The sequence below is a fragment of the Corvus brachyrhynchos genome, unplaced genomic scaffold (genome assembly GCF_000691975.1).
Source record: "Corvus brachyrhynchos isolate BGI_N302 unplaced genomic scaffold, ASM69197v1 scaffold28, whole genome shotgun sequence".
Classification (NCBI taxonomy): Eukaryota; Metazoa; Chordata; class Aves; order Passeriformes; family Corvidae; genus Corvus; species Corvus brachyrhynchos.
Genome location: NW_008246058.1, coordinates 922926 through 942647, shown reverse-complemented (window position 1 = coordinate 942647; position 19722 = coordinate 922926). Strand labels below are relative to the sequence as shown.

At 41.8% G+C, this 19722-nt stretch overlaps 1 long non-coding RNA gene across 1 annotated transcript in view; it reads left to right on the top strand.

Moving 5' to 3' along the window:
• The first annotated feature begins 4080 nt into the window (after positions 1 to 4080).
• LOC108449611 overlaps positions 4081 to 19722 on the top strand; it is a 32001-nt gene continuing 16359 nt past the window's right edge. The window contains exon 1 of the long non-coding RNA XR_001865841.1: positions 4081 to 4247. This is a non-coding gene — a long non-coding RNA (uncharacterized LOC108449611). The remainder of the gene's footprint in view (positions 4248 to 19722) is intronic.

The window sequence follows — 19722 nt, the reverse complement described above, 5'->3', positions numbered from 1 at the left end:
CAAAGCCAAATGCCACATCTGGCTGTCTCCTCTCCCTCTCTGCCACCTCCAAAACGGAAATGCTGGTCTTTCTTAAAAACAATGCTCTCATCCCCGGAATGCACATAGAAAGTGACAGCAGTGGTATAGACTGAGACAAACTGAGTCATTAATGGAGTCCCCTTATTGGAAATCTTTAATAAGAAGCAACTGTTTCATGGGTAACATCGATGACCATGAGCACGAGGTGGCTGGTGGGTGTGGGGTGTGGAGACCCTGGCCCCTGGCCCTGCCAGCAAAGACTGCAAGCAAACTTCCAGGCACGTCAGCACTCTGTCAAAACCAGAAAAATCCTGAGTTAGTCACAGCAGGAAGACAGACAGCAGCAACATCAGAGCACGCTGTTGCATCCAAGTGGTTGGTGACTGTTACAGACTTGAAAGTCTTCCAGAGTAAAAAACTGTACAGCAATAGTGCAAGCCCAGGACAAGGAAAGCAGATGTTCACGTCTCCTCCCCAGTCCTTGTTCCCATATGTTGACTAAGTAGGTTTTGTAAAACAGAACATGCTGTAAATCAGAGCTGGGCAGGGATCACCAGTTGGGTTAAATGTGGCTTTTAGGGTGCACAAATGAGCCACTGTAATTTACACATAAGGAAACTACTGCTTTAAGCTTTCCCTGGATGACTGCTCTGGCATCTAAGTGGAATAGCTTGTACTTCACTGAAGTAGGCCTTACTTTTTCAGAGTTATATTTTTATGTAATCCACATTTTCTTGCACTGCCTGTGCACAGGGGATAGGTCAGAGTCATCTGAGCAAGAAGATTCTCATCTGAAACTTCTTGAACCTACCTTTCTCCCTTGTGTTCCACACTTCCATGGCTTGCAGTGGTACTTTTTGCAGGATCAAATGCTCTAATTTTGATCATTCAGCACCAAATAGGGCATGATGCTGTGATTTGCGTGAAAGCCAGATTAAAACCAGCATTTGACTATGGATGTACTCTTAGGATTTGTGCATTTGTCTCTCTCAAAATCGACAGTTTACATTGCACAATATGGTTTGCAGACAACTGAGTTCTGATTGTCTAGGGATTTTGGAACAACAGGAAATATTCCCAAGCAACCTGAAGTGTCTGTTAAAAAAGCTCTTTCAGTCATAGGTTGAGTGTTCAGGAAGCTGCTTCCTCTTGCACATATTACGTCAAGTTTGTAGGTTCCTGTCGATTTGTATCACTCTGCATCTTGGCCCTTCTCCAAACAGCCCCAGCTCCATCTCTGCAGCTCGTGGAGGAAAATCCCACCCATGAGAGCAGGCAGGGAGAAGCCCCATCAGGCTGCTCCTGACTTCACAAAAAGATCTTCCACAGTCTGAAGTCCTGTTCTCACAGCAGACCTGTCCAGATATGATGCTGGAAACCAAAGTCTGGTCTTGCAAATCATAGACTTGAAAGGGCTTCTTCCTTCTAATATATTGACTCAATCACTTTATTAAGATTTATAATCCTGTAATGAATGTGTAATTAGCAGTTGAAAGACAACTTCATAGAATCGATATACTCTAATGTACTTCATACAATATACAGCCTTTTAGCTATATATTGATTTTCTTTCTTATGAATGTTTTATCCCTTGTATTTCCCTTTTGCACAGTTTAATTGCAAAATTAGAAAGTTTAAAAATTAAAATTTGCTATGGAAGGAAAACATTTTATTTTAGATAAAAGTGGCCTTGCAATCTTCCAGTATACCTTTATTTTCTACGGCCCAACTGCAATAAAACTCCCTCCTCTTTTAATAAAAAAGGTAATAGTTCATTTATACATGTAACATTTAAAAAGAATCAGACTAAATAAAGCCTGAATGAAAACATGCCGAGAATGAATGATTTTAGTCAAAACAACTTATTTTTAAAGTAATATATTTTCATAAACAGCTGAGTAATATTAAGTTTTAAATAAATACTTCAAAGTGACTGGGATTAGGGAGAACATCAAAACAAAATAATTTTTTACCTGTGTTTTAATAAAACTTTTTGAAGTCTTGTTTTCTTCTTTCATTTCAAAATAGGAACTTGCTGCTGAGTCTCATTAAACGGGATATCTATTTCTATGCCCAATTTAGTTTAAAAAAAATCTTCCCTTTACTTACAACAGGCCAATAGAAATTGTTATTGATGATAGATATTTTTTTACACTTAATACAAATTAACATAAATTTTCACTACATATGCACATCAGTGGTGTTTTAAATGATGAATAATTGCCAATCTAAATATCCCTCAAATTACAGCTATTGATGGAGAAATTGAGAAACCTTCTCTCTTCAACTGGTTGCAAGCAATATCAGAGACACTGTCCACACTGACTTGGAACTTACTGAGAGACAAAAAAAAATGGGCTATTATTCTTTGAATAAGCCAGTTTTTAAGGTTTTGGGGGGGTTTTTTTGTTTTGGTTTGGTTTATTTTTTTTCAGTTTTTAAAGCCTGTTCTGAGGCACCTGCCCACACACTGATGTCTAATTTGTTCACACCAACATGAGGATCAAACATTTTGGCTTGCCAGACCAGAGGACTTTGGTGTTCTGGTGTTTTGTGCTGCCAGGCCTGAAGTCTGGGTGTGAATTCACAGGCTGGGCAGGGCTCCTACAGAGGTGAGAGATGCTCTTTCACCAGGACATAAAGCTGGCATGTGGGGAATGGGTGCCCAAATCAGGTGTAGGAATTGCTATATTGTGGGTAGTGTCTGAAGCTGTTAACCACCTAAAAAATGGGTAAATTGAAGCTGTTTTGGGCTCAGCACCCCTCTCTGTTTTGGTGTTGGTACTCCAGTTTTTCCTCTGGAAAACAAGGGAGTTGGTGAACATGAACTCTGAAGTGGTAGAAGAGTTGCCCAAGAGCTGGAGAGCACATCAGCTGCAGACCCGCTACGACCCTAAGCAGCAGTATCTAATGCATCATGGTCTGTGAAAGAATAAAACATGCTTTTTTTCTCCAACCTGGGCATATGGGTAGAAATTCAGGTCTCCTCATGATGGGATCCTTCCTTCACTCCCCAAAGAATTGCTGAAACATCAACTCCATCCCATGCAGGAGTCTATCTAAATCCTGACCCAAGTCCCAGAGTCTGGGGGCTGCTATTTTAAACCTGACCGTGGGCCTGTGACACGCTGAAGGAAAAAAAAAATCCATTTCTGATAATGAATCTTGTTATTTTCCTAAACTCAGAGGAAATCTGCAGCACAGCTGGTGGTCCTGGAGGAGAGGGAAGGAATACCACTTAATGAGAACATGGTGGGTTAATTAGTCTGTTGTATGATGTGGTTAGTCAATAGGAAAGGAACACTCGGAAATTTTGAGCGACATAATCATGATTGACCTTAAGGTAGCGCTGGCCTAATAAGCATTTAAATGTGCCTGAGCAAGAGGGGATGTTTGAGCAAAAGGGGATTAAGAGGAACTGTGCTGATGTGTCCCTGCACAGTGTGAAGCTGAAGAAATATAAAAAGGAATGTATTGCTGCGACTTTTAGTAGCAGAAGAGAGACTGCAGCATTCCCAGCACAATATGTGACATCTCCTTGGCATCCTGACCCACAGAGTTTGTGGGTGTACTCAGAGGGGCAGCACATATTGCAAGATCTAGGAGGGAGTATGGGAAGGGAAAAAAGAAAAAGGGATCTGAGCTTCAGGTTTCTGTTTCTGTTTGACCTTCTCAGATGTCCCAAAAGGGTTTTGTCTTCCTGTCTCTGGCTCAGCACCCCGGTCATGTGCACCCAGCCTGCCTCCTCTAGTGACCCTTTCAAAACATATGCTGTTGCAACCTGTGCTTCTCTTTTTGGAATTATGACAGATGTTGCATTACCTACTCTGGGTTTTAATTTTTTTTTCTTTAATTTTTAAAGCATTTTCTAACATGAAGCTTGAGATATGTGGTTAATCCTTCCACAGCCAATTTTCTGTGACCTACTAAGTCATGTAGTCCTTTTCATGCCCAGGTCTCTGAAGAAGAAGGCGGCCCCTAGCAGCATGTGCCTCCTGCCAGTGCAGGATTTGTGTCTCTGCTGCAGCACGCAGCTCAGTACATCCCTTCTTCCTGTCTTCTCCTCTCATACCTCCCATCTCCTCTGACTCAGCTGATTTCTGGATGCCTTGCACTGCTTTCCTGGCCTTGGCCTCAGTTCTACAAGGGCTCCGCCTCGCTGTCATTATTCTTCCATTGCTACTGGTTTCATTTCATCTGCTGTCCCAAGCCTGTTGCTGTTTCATGTAAGCCTGCCAGATTTGCCTGCATGATTGTTCTTTTGTCCAGATGAATGTTTAGCTCAGGCTATTTAGTGCTGATCTGGTTTTTCTATTGCTTTGTGTGTACCCAGGGGAAGAGGTTTTGTATTAAAATTCTCCTGGAGTGCTGAGTCACTTGAACTCTGCTACTGTGTCATGTGCTCGATTGTCTGAGTGCGGGACCTGGTTATGTCATATCTTGCAAAATGTATTTTCTGTTTCCCCACTGGAGTTTTGCCTGAATGGGTTCCAAATTATCCACCTTCTAGAAGCTGGGAAAGTTCTCTCTCATGATGCAATTCCCCTCTTAAATTTGTTTTGATCTTTTCCAAGAACCTGACTGGAATCTGAGAGGTGGGGTACTCTTTGCATGCTTTTCTCTTTTCGTGTATTGCTGGGCGTTCAGGAGGATTTTCTCCCTGTGATTTGGCCAGCCATGTAATTCCCAAATGCCAGCTGTCTGTACCGTTGTCCCATCAGATTACGTTAAAATGTGCTCAGAGATGTTCCTCTAATCCAGCAAACTCTTGATTGCACTCTAAAATCATGTGTAAATGCTGCTGGTAGGGCTGCCATTAGTGATTCAACATTCACCAGACCTTTCCTGTGGCTTGCTGAGGCTAAATGAGAGCCCAGAGAAATTCATTATCCACAGCACTTTCCCTAAAGATGCGTCTTGATGCAATCATCAGCAGACAGTTTTGCCTTGAACAGCCCAAGTGCTCTGGCTTCACTCACTGGTAATCAGCAGTGACACTTTTTTTTTGTTGTGATTCTGTTCAGTGGCTTTGGGTTGGTGCAGATACCCAAATGCCTGCCAGGCTTTCAGTGCTGTTAGAGGCAGTCTGCTAGTTTCCAGAGGTGCAACAACCCATTTTCTTTGCAGCCTGGGAGCTTCCTTCCTCAGTGGCTACACGGTGCATTTCTCATGACCCATTGGCTGAAGAGAAGCTTATTTATAGCTTCAGTTCCTTGTCTTGTGCCCTGGTGGCTTTGGGTTGGTGCAGATACCCAAATGCCTGCCAGGCTTTCAGTGCTGTTAGAGGCAGTCTGTGCTAGTTTCCAGAGGTGCAACAACCCATTTTCTTTGCAGCCTTGGAGCTTCCTTCCTCAGTGGCTACACGGTGCATTTCTCATGACCCATTGGCTGAAGAGAAGCTTATTTATAGCTTCAGTTCCTTGTCTTGTGCCCTGTCCATTAGAGAGCTGACCTGCCATGGCTGCTGTCTCACCCGGAGGACATTCACTGGCTCTGCTTTACCAGATCAGGGTCTGCATTGTCCTGCCTTGTGCTCAGTCCTGTAAACCCCTGGAAATGCTTTTTATAAGATTTTTTTACTGAGGGTTTGTATTCATCTGATGGTTTTAGCCTGGCTTTTTTGCATCTCAACGACACATAGTTCCATTTTCACAGCCTTGTGCTGATGTTTATTGTTGCTGGGATGAGCTCTGCAGCTGACTGTGCTGTTTGCATGGAAATGAATCAGCTGTTGATCCTGCAGCCCCGTGGTGGGCGGGCTGGGAGTGTGGCTGGCAGCCTGCTTTCCAGGGAGCATGAGCCCGCATCAGGCAATCCAATTGACCCAGGCGGTGTTGTGTTTCTCAAACCGCTTTAATTGTAACCTATCACTGCTGATCTCGTGACTTCTAGTGTCTGGTCCTACCCCTTTAGCAGATCATCAGCACTAAAAATATTACAAGAACTGCCCCAGATTAAGATTAATTTCTCCAAACTTCTGTTTACTTAGGATAGCTTCATCTCCAGAGTTAAAGACTTAAAGGCACATTACTTGGAGGAGTCTACAGATGCATGAGATGTCTAAGGTAACATTACAGTCAATGAAGCTGCAGTCCAGAGACCTGAATGAAGAACTCAGCTGGCCAATTTTCAGTGCCCACTTTGAGACAGAATGGCTGAGAACCTCTTTGCTAATTACATTGCCTGTAGTGACAAAGGAGGGGAACATTGCTGTTTAAAACAAGTTCAGTGCTGTTTGAGACCCCCTGTGATACCTGGCACATCTGCAGTGGATTGGCCAGTATGGAATCATAGGATCATGAAGGCTGGAAAAGACCTCCAAGATTACCAAGTCCAACCTTTGACTGAATACCACCATGCCCATGAAACTGTATCATATGTCTGTATCATAGAGAGCACCAAACAGAGACCAGAGAGTCAAAGAATTAATTTATGTTGGAAAACCTCTAGGCTACTAAAAGGCAGATACTTCATAGAACCTAAAATAACACTGGACATATCAGCCTCCACAACCTCTTCATCCTTCTACCTCACATGCAGGCACATCAGACTGGTTATCCCACTGTCAGGAGAAGTGTCTGGGGCTACTTGAGATGCCCTTGGCTGGCTGCTTGCCCTCCAATTGCTGTTCCTGGGCGTCTCAAGGGGCACCCAGTTTGGGCAGTTGCATCTGTCTCATCATGTTTACAAAGTGCCAGAGCATTGTCTCAGCTGATTAATCCTCCACCTATCTCAGCTAACACTATAGCTTCCTCCCTTTTTCCCAGTGAGACAGTGAAGGAGTTTTCCACAGTCTTCTCACCAGTACTCAACAGCCAGCTCTGAACACAGAGTCATTACCAGCTTCTGCTCTCTTCATGCTTGTGCTTCCTCATATGGCCTTCGTATTTTCTCTCTAGAGGTCACAGTTCTCCCTATATTTTCCTGTTTATTTCTCATTTTCTCCCCACTCGAAATGGCCAACAAAACCTCACCTTTTTTGTGCTGTGTTGAACTAATAACATTTAGGCTTCCATAGCTCTGCTACTGAGAGCTGATTGCAAGCTCTTAGAAGCAGAACTATCTAAGAGTGCAATCCATTCTCTGCCACATGTCCTTAGAGATTGTTAGGGATACCTCCTTCAGACTTCTTCCTATCTTTACTTCACCTTTCAAGATTCAAGTACACTGATGAAGGGGTAAGGTAGAAACATTTTTTTAATGCTAAAGAAGAGAGGATGCTGGCAAATATCCTGATAACCATATTCATGAGGTTTATTTCTTACTGTTGATATTGTGGCTCCAGATTGCATGAAAGTAAATATTTCCTATTTACAGCGGGTAGAAAGCATAAGAATAAATGTGTTTATATAATGGTTAAACTCTCAAGTATTTTATTTGATTTGCAGTTGTGTCAAATAGAGCACTTAATTGCTCCAGCCACTACCTTCAGTCTCTGACCTACATTTATGACAGGAACTGCATAAAAACCTACTGAAGTCAAAGACAGGAATGGTTTTAGACAGCCTTTCCTGGTTTTTTATCTGATGAATAAGAGACTCTTTCTCAATTAGAAAAAAGTGTCACCTAAGCCCAGATTTCCAGTAGGTGTAAATGTGACTTAAAAAAGGGGGCTGAAAGACTTCAGGTAAAAGCAACAGCCCCTCCCCCCCACCTCCCCCAACCCACTCATGCATGTTAATTCAAGAAACGCAAACATTTGTAAAAGAAACCTGTCCAGCTAGAAATGTTTAGAACATGTGTTTTCCTTGTTGCAGCACAGCCAAAAGAGACAAAGTTCACTTTACACAGTATCACATTTTGCCAAATTAACAGTAACAGTACTATTAATATTTAATATTTATATGAGACTGTCATCAGGAGGCCAGTTGGGTCTGATCCCTGCTGTTTGAGATGTGCAGACACCAAAAAATGATCTAGATTATTTTTATTTATATTGAGGAACTATTGTAATGTGCTGCAATCCTGCGAGCCTGCCAAGATGTAGGCCCCATCTCCAGAAGGCTTAGGTGCACTTTTAGGAAAATTTGCTTTTATAACTGAGAGTTTCAAGTAAAGTCTCATTTGTAGTTTTTGGCATATCATTAAAAGCTGAGTTTAAATGTTGAATCAAACAATTATGGGATCTGATAACATCTGTGTAGTGGAAGAGTGCATTTCCCACGGCTGAGGTACAACTGCAGAGGGAAAAGTGGATGTATTTTTGTCTTGACATGGACAATTTGAACACCGTGGAGTTTTATCTTTGTGTATGGGTATAAAAACAGATATGTTCAAATATCCAGTGGAGTTGGTGAGATGCTTTGGTTTAGCAAAGCCATGTGAATTTTTCTAAGGATTTGCTAGCCACATAAAATGAGGTTTTCTGGGTAATGTCCTAACCCTGTGACTGTCCCATGTCCCTCAATTTAGGCATTGCAAGGAATGAGATGTTTGCCAGTCTATAAACTGGGACCTTCAGCACAACCACCAAATAAGTACAGATCACAGTTTTCCTTCTACTACTACCAGCAGTCTGCCATTTCACATCTCTCAGGCCATTGTAATATGCCTACATTTTAATATCTTGTCTTTCAGTACACATAGATTTGATTTGAGGTCCATCCTGACATCTCTGGCCAGCTGGGATGGTTGAGCCCCCAGCTCCATGTACCTGTGTAGTCCTAGCAGATTATATAAATTGCTTCTTCAGAGTGATGAAGTGACTCCAGAGTGGGAGCTATTTTGGCAGATCCTGTACCACTGCCATCACAGAGGCATCCAGGATGGCTCACAGCTGCCATGGGAGCTGCACCCAGGCTGTAATGCCCTCTGTGGTCCTGGCTTTGGTGGCTTGGAAAAGTCTTTGCTTTTATCCACCACTGTGAGAAAGAGGCTTGAAGGTTTCTATGGAGCACGTGGTTTTCTGAGACAACAGTGTAGAAATGATGGGTTTGAAGTCAGGAATAGGCAAGCTTTTAGCTTCAAGCTTTGTGCTTTTGACTCTCCTGATTGTCCCCACTCTCCAGGTTTGGTTTGCACCGTCTGCCTCCGAGTGCATGAGCCAGATCAGACAAATGTTGTGCTGCAGACAACCAAGCACCAATGCACTCCAGCAACTGAGAGGTGTTCTGTCCTGAGGACAAGATTAGAGCTGCCCTGAAGTAAAACCCCATGAGTCACGTGGTGTGGCTGCTGTCCTTAGCACAAATAGCTTTGTGATGGTTGTGATTTGCAACAGGATAATCTGGTGCTCCTGCTGCACCACATCACTTATGGATGCAGATGGAGCCTGAATCCGTGTGTGTCTGTGAGGAGCAAAAACACACACAGGCTCATTGTCTCTATGTGACAGCCTGTCTCCCAGAACATGAATGATTCCCTGGGTATTCAGGAGCCTAGGGATTTTTCTTTGGTGAATAAACTGCAGTAGGAAGATGTGTTTGAAATTTCCATCATCTAGGATCCTTAGCAAACTCTCCTGTGACAACTGCACTGAAGAAAAGTAGGTGGATGTATGTGGAAAGTGTTTCTTGAAGCTGTATGCAGTGACAGTTCACTGCATTTATGTCATTCCTTGCTGAGCTATTTTACTTCCATTACTTCTAGAATGCTTGCTACAGAATAAATTCAGGCAAAATAAATAATATAAATAGTATAATATCACATAGAGATTTTCCAAACTTTATTTTTCTCAGCCAGCTAAAGGCATACTCTCGGCTCTAGAGATGACAAAAGAAATTTTATTCTGATCTAAGCATGCCTATCATTCAGAGCCCGGGAAGTTAAAGCTTTGAACATCCAAAGGCTCATCTGTTCCAGTTCTTACCTGACTTTATCCATGCCCCAGTGTTATAATGTGTAGGCATAAGAGCAAAATTCACAATCAAATTAAATGGTTGGCCTGAATTCTTCTCCCTCTGCCCAGGTTTTTGGCAGGAAAGGAGGACTGCATTCCATATAGCTTGTGAAGAAATACCATGCTGTGCTTCCAGAGTGGACTCACACATAAAACAGGAAGCCTTGCTCAACAGAGCATGCTGATTTTTTTTCTGTGGTTTTGTTTTTGTTGGTTTGTTTTTTTTTTTTTGACAGAAATGTAGTAGTGGTTAGGACTTTTATGCACTTCACTTGAAAGTTTTACTTCAGCTACCAATCCTATGACTTTAATAATCATGGACAAACTCCAATCTAGCACAACTTCTAGTAACTTTCAATTTTCATCTGTAAATCCATAACATAGAAATCAGATCAATATTTTTCACAAGTGCCAATTCTAACAGACCTTTGTTTCATTACAGTGAGATGTATTTGGGTTCCTATGCACCCCTTTCCTTCCCTTCAACGCATCCATTTACTTCACCAAATCAGAGACAAATCACAATTGTCCAAGTATAAGGATGTTACAGTGGGGAAACTGCAACATGTGTATCAAACAACGAGGCCCGTGGAAAAGAAATATATATGTACAGATTCTTGGTAGATGTTTCAGAGATGTTTATTTCTCCAGCTGCATGGCCGGGGCTCTGCCCAGGAACTGCTCAATCCCGGGACCCGAGGGTCCTTGCCCGCGAGGGGAACACAAAACAACCAATGGGAACGAGGCTGACCAGGAGCAGGGAAACCCCGTGTCTCGCCCCCAGGGCCCCTCCCAGGACCACATGGCAGGGGAGAAGGGACCCTGACAAAAGGAGATGTAGAAAGAAGACAAAACACTGTTTGTATAATCCTAGAGATGAACCTAAAGCTTTGAAAAACATAAATATCATCAAACATTCTCAGATTTGAGTAAGCTTTGTTTGTTCAGTGTTTTGCCCAAAACTGTCATTTCAGTGGGCTTAAAACTGTTCCAAAAGTCAGGATGAGCTTGTCTTTCTTGAAAGTGAGAGGTAGGAGAGAAAAAGAGATACATAAAGATAGATCAGTTGATTAAAAAGCCACCTGTCTCCTGTCTTTCAATAGTTCATCTGGCAGGGCCTCATTCAAAATGCAAAAAAGAAGGCTTTAGTTTCCTCATCTGCCAGATGAAATCTGAGCCCACCTTAATTTCCCAGGAGCAGCCCCCAAGTACCAGACTGTTTGGTGTCCCCCAGTGCAGGATGGAGAGAGAGGAAATGTTTTTTCAATACCTCTGATAGAGTATGTTCTACTTTGTTTACAATATTGAAATATTCATAAGAGTGATGTCCTGTCTCTCCACTGCAGGGCCTAAACACCATGATATAGAGTTGTTCTCTCTGGCCTAATGAATATTTCAATATTCTATATAGAGTAGAACAACATCTACAGGGAGAAAAAAAGCAAAAAACACAAAATATTTCCCAGCAGAATATTCCCCCGTGCAATTAGAGTAACCTGCTTCTCTAGGTTCTGATCTCTGGGAGGGAAGTGGGAACTGAACCCCAGCCTTCTAACTCCTGGCAGAACTCTGCAGCCACTGAATAAACAGGTGGTAGTGCCTGTTTAGGGCATTTTTAAAACATATAGTTTCCATTCTTTTTTTTTTTTTCCTTCACCTAGGAAAGAGACCAAAGTAGAAATCTATGGCTTTTAAATTTCTTTTTATCATGAAAACCTGTAAATGCTTCATATTAGTTCATTGGAGCTTGTCAGGTTTTGTCTACAAATTAAGAATTTGTTACTGCCTCCTGAGTTAAAATTGGTAGAAAAGTATTGGGGGAAGGCAAGATAAATTTTCAGCTTTTTAATATGAAGATCAAAAAGCACTGTTTGGAAAGGTGACGGCAATTTTGAACTCCCAGTGACATAAGATTAAATATAGACACTTTACCAATTAATAGGGGTTGTTTCTTTGGGGTTTTTTTGTGGGTTATTTCCCCTTAACTGGTGGGTACAGAAATTCCACATGAAAGTTGTTTGGTCCATGAACATAGGGAGCAGACCTTTCAAATAAGGACTATTTCTGAACACATGCTTTTCAGACTATTGCTGCTGTTTCAGAAATGACTTGCTGGATTTACTTCAAACCTTAACGGAAAAGTCTCTCTCCTGGATGCTCACCAAAGTACCTGAAATTTCAGCCTCTTGGGGGTGGTTCTGTCTCTATTTTTTTGATCAACGTGCAAGTAAGAGTTTCACAGTCTGGTTCATTAAGAACAATGTCTTAAAGCTTTAAAATAATACCCTCTCAGGTTTTTTACCATTTTACCTTTCTGGTTAAGATGAGTTACAATTCATGCCAAAAAATGCCCTGGCAGCACTGAGGCTCCAGTTTCACTGGTTTATTAGGGCTTTAGCTATATGATTAGCCTGAGGATAGATTCACAAATGACAGCTGCTCAGCTGGGGTGTTTCCTTAATCCATGCCTGTGCCTTTCAGAATCAAAGCAATACTGAGGCATGAGAAAATTATCTCTACCCTACAGGGCTCCATAGAGTGGAGTAGGGAAGCGAGCAAATGGGCATTTCTCTGCTGGAAATCTTGTAGAGGCTCAGATGAGACAACTGCACTTCACTGATGGAACTGCCCTCTGTTGACACATTTAATCTAAATTAATTTTTTCATCTTTATGCAACAAAGTATGACCCAAACCATCTAGGGCATTGGAAAAAGAAAGACACAAAAAATAGCTATTACCAAGCTGCTGTGTGAGCAGTACCATGGAAGTGCTGAGAATGTTTTTAGTGCTAATTATTGTACATAATAAAATATATTTGTCTTCCTGTCTAGGAAATCCTGTGAATGTTTTGCATTTGTCCATTTCTACCTCTCTGAAACTTTTTTCATAGATACTTAGTAATATTTTTTCATAAGGAGAAATAGAATAAAATATAAAATATGGAACTTGATTTTGTACTTATTCACTATGCTACAAATAGCAGTAGTTTCACTGAGCCAAATAGACCTAAACCTTGATTGATGAAATCACTCTGGAGCTATTGGTTGCAGTAGAAACCTACTGATTTATATGAGATGAAAAACTGGTAAAGTGAAACTGAAGTGGTATGAAACTAAAGTAAATGAGACAAAAATCAGTGCAATTTGTTTACTGTTTCCATACCTACTTTGTTTTTGTGATACTGTTATGTGAAATAATTCAATGAGTATCTTACAGCCAACTAAGTAGAACCTGATGGGAAAAAAAAAAAAAGTCTTTTCTAGATGTAATGAGTCAAATTCCTTTAATACTAAGACCACTTTTCTATGTCTGAAAGCTTTTGGATATGTTTGGGGTATATTTTGAGACAATAAGAATTATTGTGCTCATTGCAGAAAGATTTTCTATCCCTTCACCAGCTGAGTTTTTGAAGTCAGGCCCATAAGGTAAGTAGAGCTTCATGGAGAGATGAAAAACGAAATTAAAGAGAAGTAAAACATGGCTATTGGAGTATTGGACTCATGTGGATATTTACCCTTCATGTACACAGCTGTATTCATACATAATTGGAGCTTGAGACAAAGTTAAGGGAGCAGATGCAAGATAAATGGTTCCTGTAAGAGCAAAATGTCCAGTACTTTTTTGCAATTTTGAAGCATCTCTCTCCTCCAAAGAGGTTATTATTTTTATTTTCCGTTCATTACTCTAGAGGTCAGTTTTCTTCAAGAATTCAGAATAGGATATGCCATTGCTAGTGACATAAATAGTGTTTTGTTTCTGATAACTGTGCAGAACAGCACTTTAGGGAGAGAGAATCAAGATTCTGCCCTTCCTTTTGCCTCATGGAGGGAATATCTGACTAGTTTCCCACCGAGACTCACTCTGTATAGCTATAAAAGTGGTGGAATCACAGCTGTACCTCAGATAACACTCTGAAGCTTTGCACAGCTCTAAGTCAGGCCATACCCTCTGTCAGTTTGGAGATGGGTTAGAGCTGGCACACATCTGAAAATCTGAGGTATGCTTGTAGTCTCCATGAAAGGCAACTGCAGAAGTTCCCAGACCTGAAGGAAGGCTGTGTGCCCATCAGTCTGCCTCCTCTTCACCCATTATTCTGATTGGTTTCATAAAGGATATAGTTTCTGCCTATGAAACTCTCACTTGTCTTCATGGTAGATACACGGGTTAACCTTTTCTCCCTCAAGAAGTATTACAGTTTTGCCATCTGACATACTGATAATTTTTTCTTGCATTTTCTACTGTTCTACATTGATTGCAAGGTTTTGGTTTTTTAGTTTGAGGCTCATTGAAGTTTATTTGCTGTGTTCCGGTCTCAGAAACAAATGCAATGTTTGCCTGTTTGTCTTCTGGTGCCCTAGTACTTTGTTTCTCACAGCTTGATGCTCAGTGATATCTATGTGCCTGACTCTGTGGGTGATACTCCTTGTGCTAATTGCTTCTCCTCTGACTGAAAGAAGAGCTTTAGGTAAATAGGTGCTGCCTCAGAGATGCAAACACCAGGAGCTGAGGTCATTCTACTTTTCAAATTTCATTGCTCTGAATTCATGCATTGAAATAGAGGAGTCTGAAGGTGATGCTCTGGGCTCACTGATGACAGTGGAAATATTGACATGGGCATTCAAGACTCCTTCTCTGAGAGTTCGGGATAGTCCTTGCTGGATTTCAAGTATTTACCCAAAGATGCCTTGTTTAAATATAGATCTGTTTCTTCAAGTACCATTTGTTATAGCCAGGCATTAACAACAGGGAGACAAGGAGCTGTCACACACCTTACAGCACACACCTCCCTCCTGCCCTGCAGCAGCCCCCCAGGGGTCTGGATGGGCATATGGTGAGAAGATTGCCTTCTTCAGTGAAGCTGATTCACCTAATCCTTAAGTGAAATAACACCACACAGAGCAGGCTTGTTTAAGCTGCATATTTGTTTTTTACTTTGCAGCTTACAATTATAGTGGAGCATATGGCAATGCAGAGGAGCAGTCAAGGTCCAGACCCCTGGGATGAGTGTAGCTGCAGTCCTACCTCAGTTAAACCAAATGACTTATGTCAGAGATGACTCTGGTCCCAGGAGACATCTGCTGCACAGAGCTGGCTGATCAGAGAAGCAGAACCCAGCTCAGACATGTAGCCAGAATTATGCTTGAAAATGCAGGGAGTAGCACCACAAGGTCTAGTTTTGAGTAGTGCCTAGAAGTAGTTGAACCCAGGCAATATATTAGTAGTTTTCTGCAGTATCCTGGGGCAATGAATGAAGGAAAACAAGGCTGTTGCAAGAATGGCCACATTTCCTTGCACTTATATTGAGATCTTTCCCTATTACTCAATGTGTTGCCATCCCATTTGGTCCAGGAGTAACATGACAACAATAATAACAATAACAATATCAACAACAATAACAACAACAATAATAATAAATATTATCTCAGATATGTGCTGTCTCTGGGGACATTTGCACAGAAAATTTGCATTTCAAAAGGGTACTTGTTCTAATACTTACCTTCCAAATATCTGCCTTTGGAAAGGTACAGACCATAAAACTCCCACCAGATGAAAATACTTGGTGTAGTTTGTCTGCCTGTTTTTGCTGCCTGAAAGAACTGTCTGTTAGCTCATTTTCTAAGGACAACTCCCAAGACTGCCACAGTTTTGACCACCAGTGCTGTTTCTTTGTCCTCTGTTCACTGTTGATACAAACATCACTGTCCTACCAATATTTAATTCCCCTGCAGTCTGTGGACCATGTCTTGCCCCCAGTGTGTGTCAGAGAACACCAGTTGTGGTATATCTGTTGTCCAGGGCAAATCCACACTCCTGGTCTGAGGGCCTGATTTTCCCCACCACACGCTGGGGAGGAGGGAAGGACCCTCAGGAGTTTCCTCTTCACTCTGTATGGTCTTACCACTGCTTTACTTGGTGCAAGTGGATGGTGAGATGAATGGCAGTGTGACTGAGTGCTGGTACTATGTGAAGGACCATTGCAATGTAGAATTTATCCTGCATTTATCTAAATGACAGCAACTGCTCAATGCTACTAAAGGAACAGAGAGCGGCGTTTTCAAAGGAGAAGGATGGTATGACTACAGATCCAATGGAATAATGGGATTTGAATGGGGAAAATGTCTAATCTGTTTCACAATAAACAGGTTTATGAATGACAGATGTGGATAAATAATGAATGCTTCCAATTCGCGATCAAGGACTGAGTGAACAGAAGATAATGCGGTTGCAGCTCTGACTGAATTTTAAACACCACTTGAAATCTCAGAGTTCAGTGTGAAGAAGACCTATTCGATCATTCACTTCCGTTTATGCTCTTTACTTCATTAGTTTTAAGTACTTATAATTCTGTAGACACAACTGAAAGCAGAGGTGGGCTGAGAACAAAGAAATATAAACAACTAATAGGATTTTGTGCTTTATCCAAAGTGTTCTTTAAAGCTGTTCCACTACGAACACTCGAGCACAAACAGAGAGTGTTAATTGAGTGGAATTGGGTGTGAATGCACACATCAGTCTTGTCAGCAGCAACAAGGCCAAAGAGACAACAGTGAGGAATACTATATCCAGAGTAAAAATTAGTTTGAGAGGCACACAGGGATGGATGAGTACTTCAAAGCATGTAATGTGCTTGAGATTTGAGCACATCTGGTAAAGTCTTAGGACAGAAATTAGAAAAGGGACTAAATATTTCTTATTAGGTCATCTACTCAATCTCCTTGTCAGTGTAGCATCCTTCTCTGAGATATTCCCTTCAGGGTTAACTTTCCAGCGTTTTATTAATTCTAATTTGGCCATTTTATCTGCACTGACACAGTGAATAATTAACTCAAGGAACTCCTTGCTGAAGGTTAGCCTTGGAGCAAAGCGCTCAGCAGTGTTTTAAAAAGGCGTGGATGCATTTGTTAATAGCATCTGCACCTGCGCCGCTGGCAAATGGAACAGGGACTATCAATCTGGCACTACCTGGTCTCAAGACAATTATCCTAATGGTATGCTATAGCGGATTATGAGACATTTGTATCAGCGTCTAGAGCATCTCTCAGTTCACTTAGAGGCAGGAAATCAGGTTTCTAACTGAGCTAATGTATGAGGGTATCCATCAGCAGAGTAGCTGAACTGTCTGTGTCAGTGCAGCAATAAATATGAATGCAATCATGTTAAAGGTTGCACAGTGTGATTAAAACTGCTGCATGCTCAGCACAAAGGATGTCCTCGGAGCAGTGTCGCTGTAGATGGGTCACAGCTGCCATACGCTGAGGCAGGGGATCACAGGGAGGGGTTCTGGCAGGGGTGAGCTGCTCCTGACTGCATGCCTCGCTGTGACTGGGCAAGGTGAAGGGCTATATTCATACCAATAGCTTAAATGGTGTCAGGAAACAGTTCGGGAACCTGATCATTCATGCTGTAAAAATACCAACCCCCATCACTGTTATGGCTTGGCTCAAGTGGTCTGTCTCTTAAACCTCCCCTGGGCATGATCTGGGGAACAGCAGGTGAAAAGGGTCCTTCCCCCAAGGTGGTTTGAATGTGGCCACCCTGCTCTGCAGAGCAGGCCCGGGTTGTTCTCCAAAAGCTGAGAGAAATTACTCTGAGTACATGTGATGTGCAGTTACAGGTGTGGTTTAGGGTGTCTCATCCCCAAACCTGCAAGTGGGGACCTCTGAGCTTGGGTTCAGCCCTTGCACTGCTCACAGCAGGCTTGGAGCATCCAGGAGCAGAGCTTGGAGAACCCGGGAGCAGAGCGTGCGAGCAGCAAAGCTTTTGAGAGTTCATAGGAGGATTTTTGGATGTGCTTGCTGTCAGGACGATGTTGCTGTCCTCTCACACAAGGTCCCACGTGGCCAGGTCCCACCTCTTTGTCTTTTCACAGAGCTTTTCACACTCGCTTGCCTGCCACAACAATCCTCATCACCCTTTCAAGTCTCTGGGCTTGTACCCATGCAGATCCCTGTACCAGAGAAAACTAAAGCCCTTCTTCCTTTGTTCTTTGCCATGGCCATGCCCGGAATATGCAGTTTCCAAAAAGGCCTATGCAGCACAGTTCCTGCATAGAAAAGGGTACCTCAATAATCAATCACATAAAAATAATTAATTATAAAATTTATGGTGTGTGTATTTATCTATGTATACGAATATATACGTATGGACCTCCACTTCTCTCTCTCTCTCTCTCTGTAGATAGGGGGATAAATGTAAGTCAAAAGAGCAAAACTAACAAAATATTTGAGGTACTTCCATGGTCTTCCTCTCTCATAACAACTGAAGTCCTGAAAAATTTTTGTCATTATCCTTATAATACTTTTGTGGCAAAGTGAGAGGCAAAAATCAGGAAGAAATACGAGTTGGTGAAGGAATGATTGTTCACCAGAGCACTGCCAGTGGTGTGTGCTTGACCCACACACTCCTGGGTGTTGTAACCAAATAAGCAATTATAATAAAAAAAAGAGCCATGCATACAGAAGATAATATTTTATAGCTCATTTCAGGGGATTATGTTTGAGATTTGTATTTAATAAAACCCCCTCAAACCTAATGTCATGCAGACTGATGTGTAGAACTAGGAGAAATAGTTACCACTGAAGTGATTTAGGGTTAGTAACCCAGACCACCTACAATTATTGGACTCAAAAATGTACAAGTTCAGTTTTCAAAAGGCTTCTCTGAGAGTAGCCTGCATGCCATATGTCTGCAAATGTTGCCTTCTACAGTACATACAAGGAAATCCAACAGCCTTGGAAGGCTCGTCTTTCATTTGATGCTGCTGCTGTGTTTATAAGAAACAGAAGAAATATAATGATCTGATGGCAGAATATGATTTATAGCTTCATGCGTAGGAGTGGGATAAAAACCCTGCCTCCTGGCAGACAGTCCCTGGTCCTGCATCTTTCCAGTCGATTTCAGCTCGGCGACAAACATCTAAAAGGAGTGGAGTTAGGGCTGACTGAGTTTTCCATTTAGGAAAGGCTGGGAAGTGGCCAGATAACCTAAAAATTATTTTTGTCTGAATAATCTAAGAGCAGACAGAAGCATTTCTGTTAGCCTTCTGCACAACATTTCACTTTTAACTACATTTTGAGTTTGGTTTAGGGTGCAGCTTCTGACTTTCTACAGAGCTGACACAGCTGCAAAGCCAAACCAGCACCTTGGATTGGATATTTTGCATGTGAAACTGGCACCAAACCTCAAAAAGAGGTAAACATGGAGAATCTGAGTTGCAAGCAGTCACAATACAAGTCTCTAGAACTCACTGAGGTGTCCAGTCTGGAGCCTCTGTCCAGGATGGAGACCAGCTTACGCTGGCTGTGATATGAACATGAAACTGCATAGAAGATAGTCTAAGCATCTTAGCTATAAATAAAACAGTCAGAGGGGCTTTATTTTCAGTTTTCCAATGGAAAAAATGTGAGACACATGATTTTATATCAAATCCCCAGTCTTGTTCACAGCAGGATGATGCCAGTTAAATTTTTTCAGACAGGACAAGTCACTTACAAGCCCAATTTTTGACTTTGGATGAGATGTAAGATCTAGTATATTTGAATTTCAGAGTTTTTAAATAGCTGAGACATTCAAAACCCAACTGCCTTCAAATGACTTCAGTGGGAGTTGCTTACTTCCCTGCATTTGAAGATCTGGCTGAAGTGGTATACAAAAATGGGACTTCAGTTCTGAAAATTCTTCAAACTTTTAGACCTACTTCTTTTTCAAATTCTGAGCTATGTAAATGTGGTTTGGCAAAACTGTGTAATAAAATGAAATCCAAGGATAGATTTGGATTTTATTTTTTCATATTTTCCAGCATCAATGGTAACTTGGTAATTGGATATGGTTTGGCCCCATTCCTAATTCTGACACAGAGCAG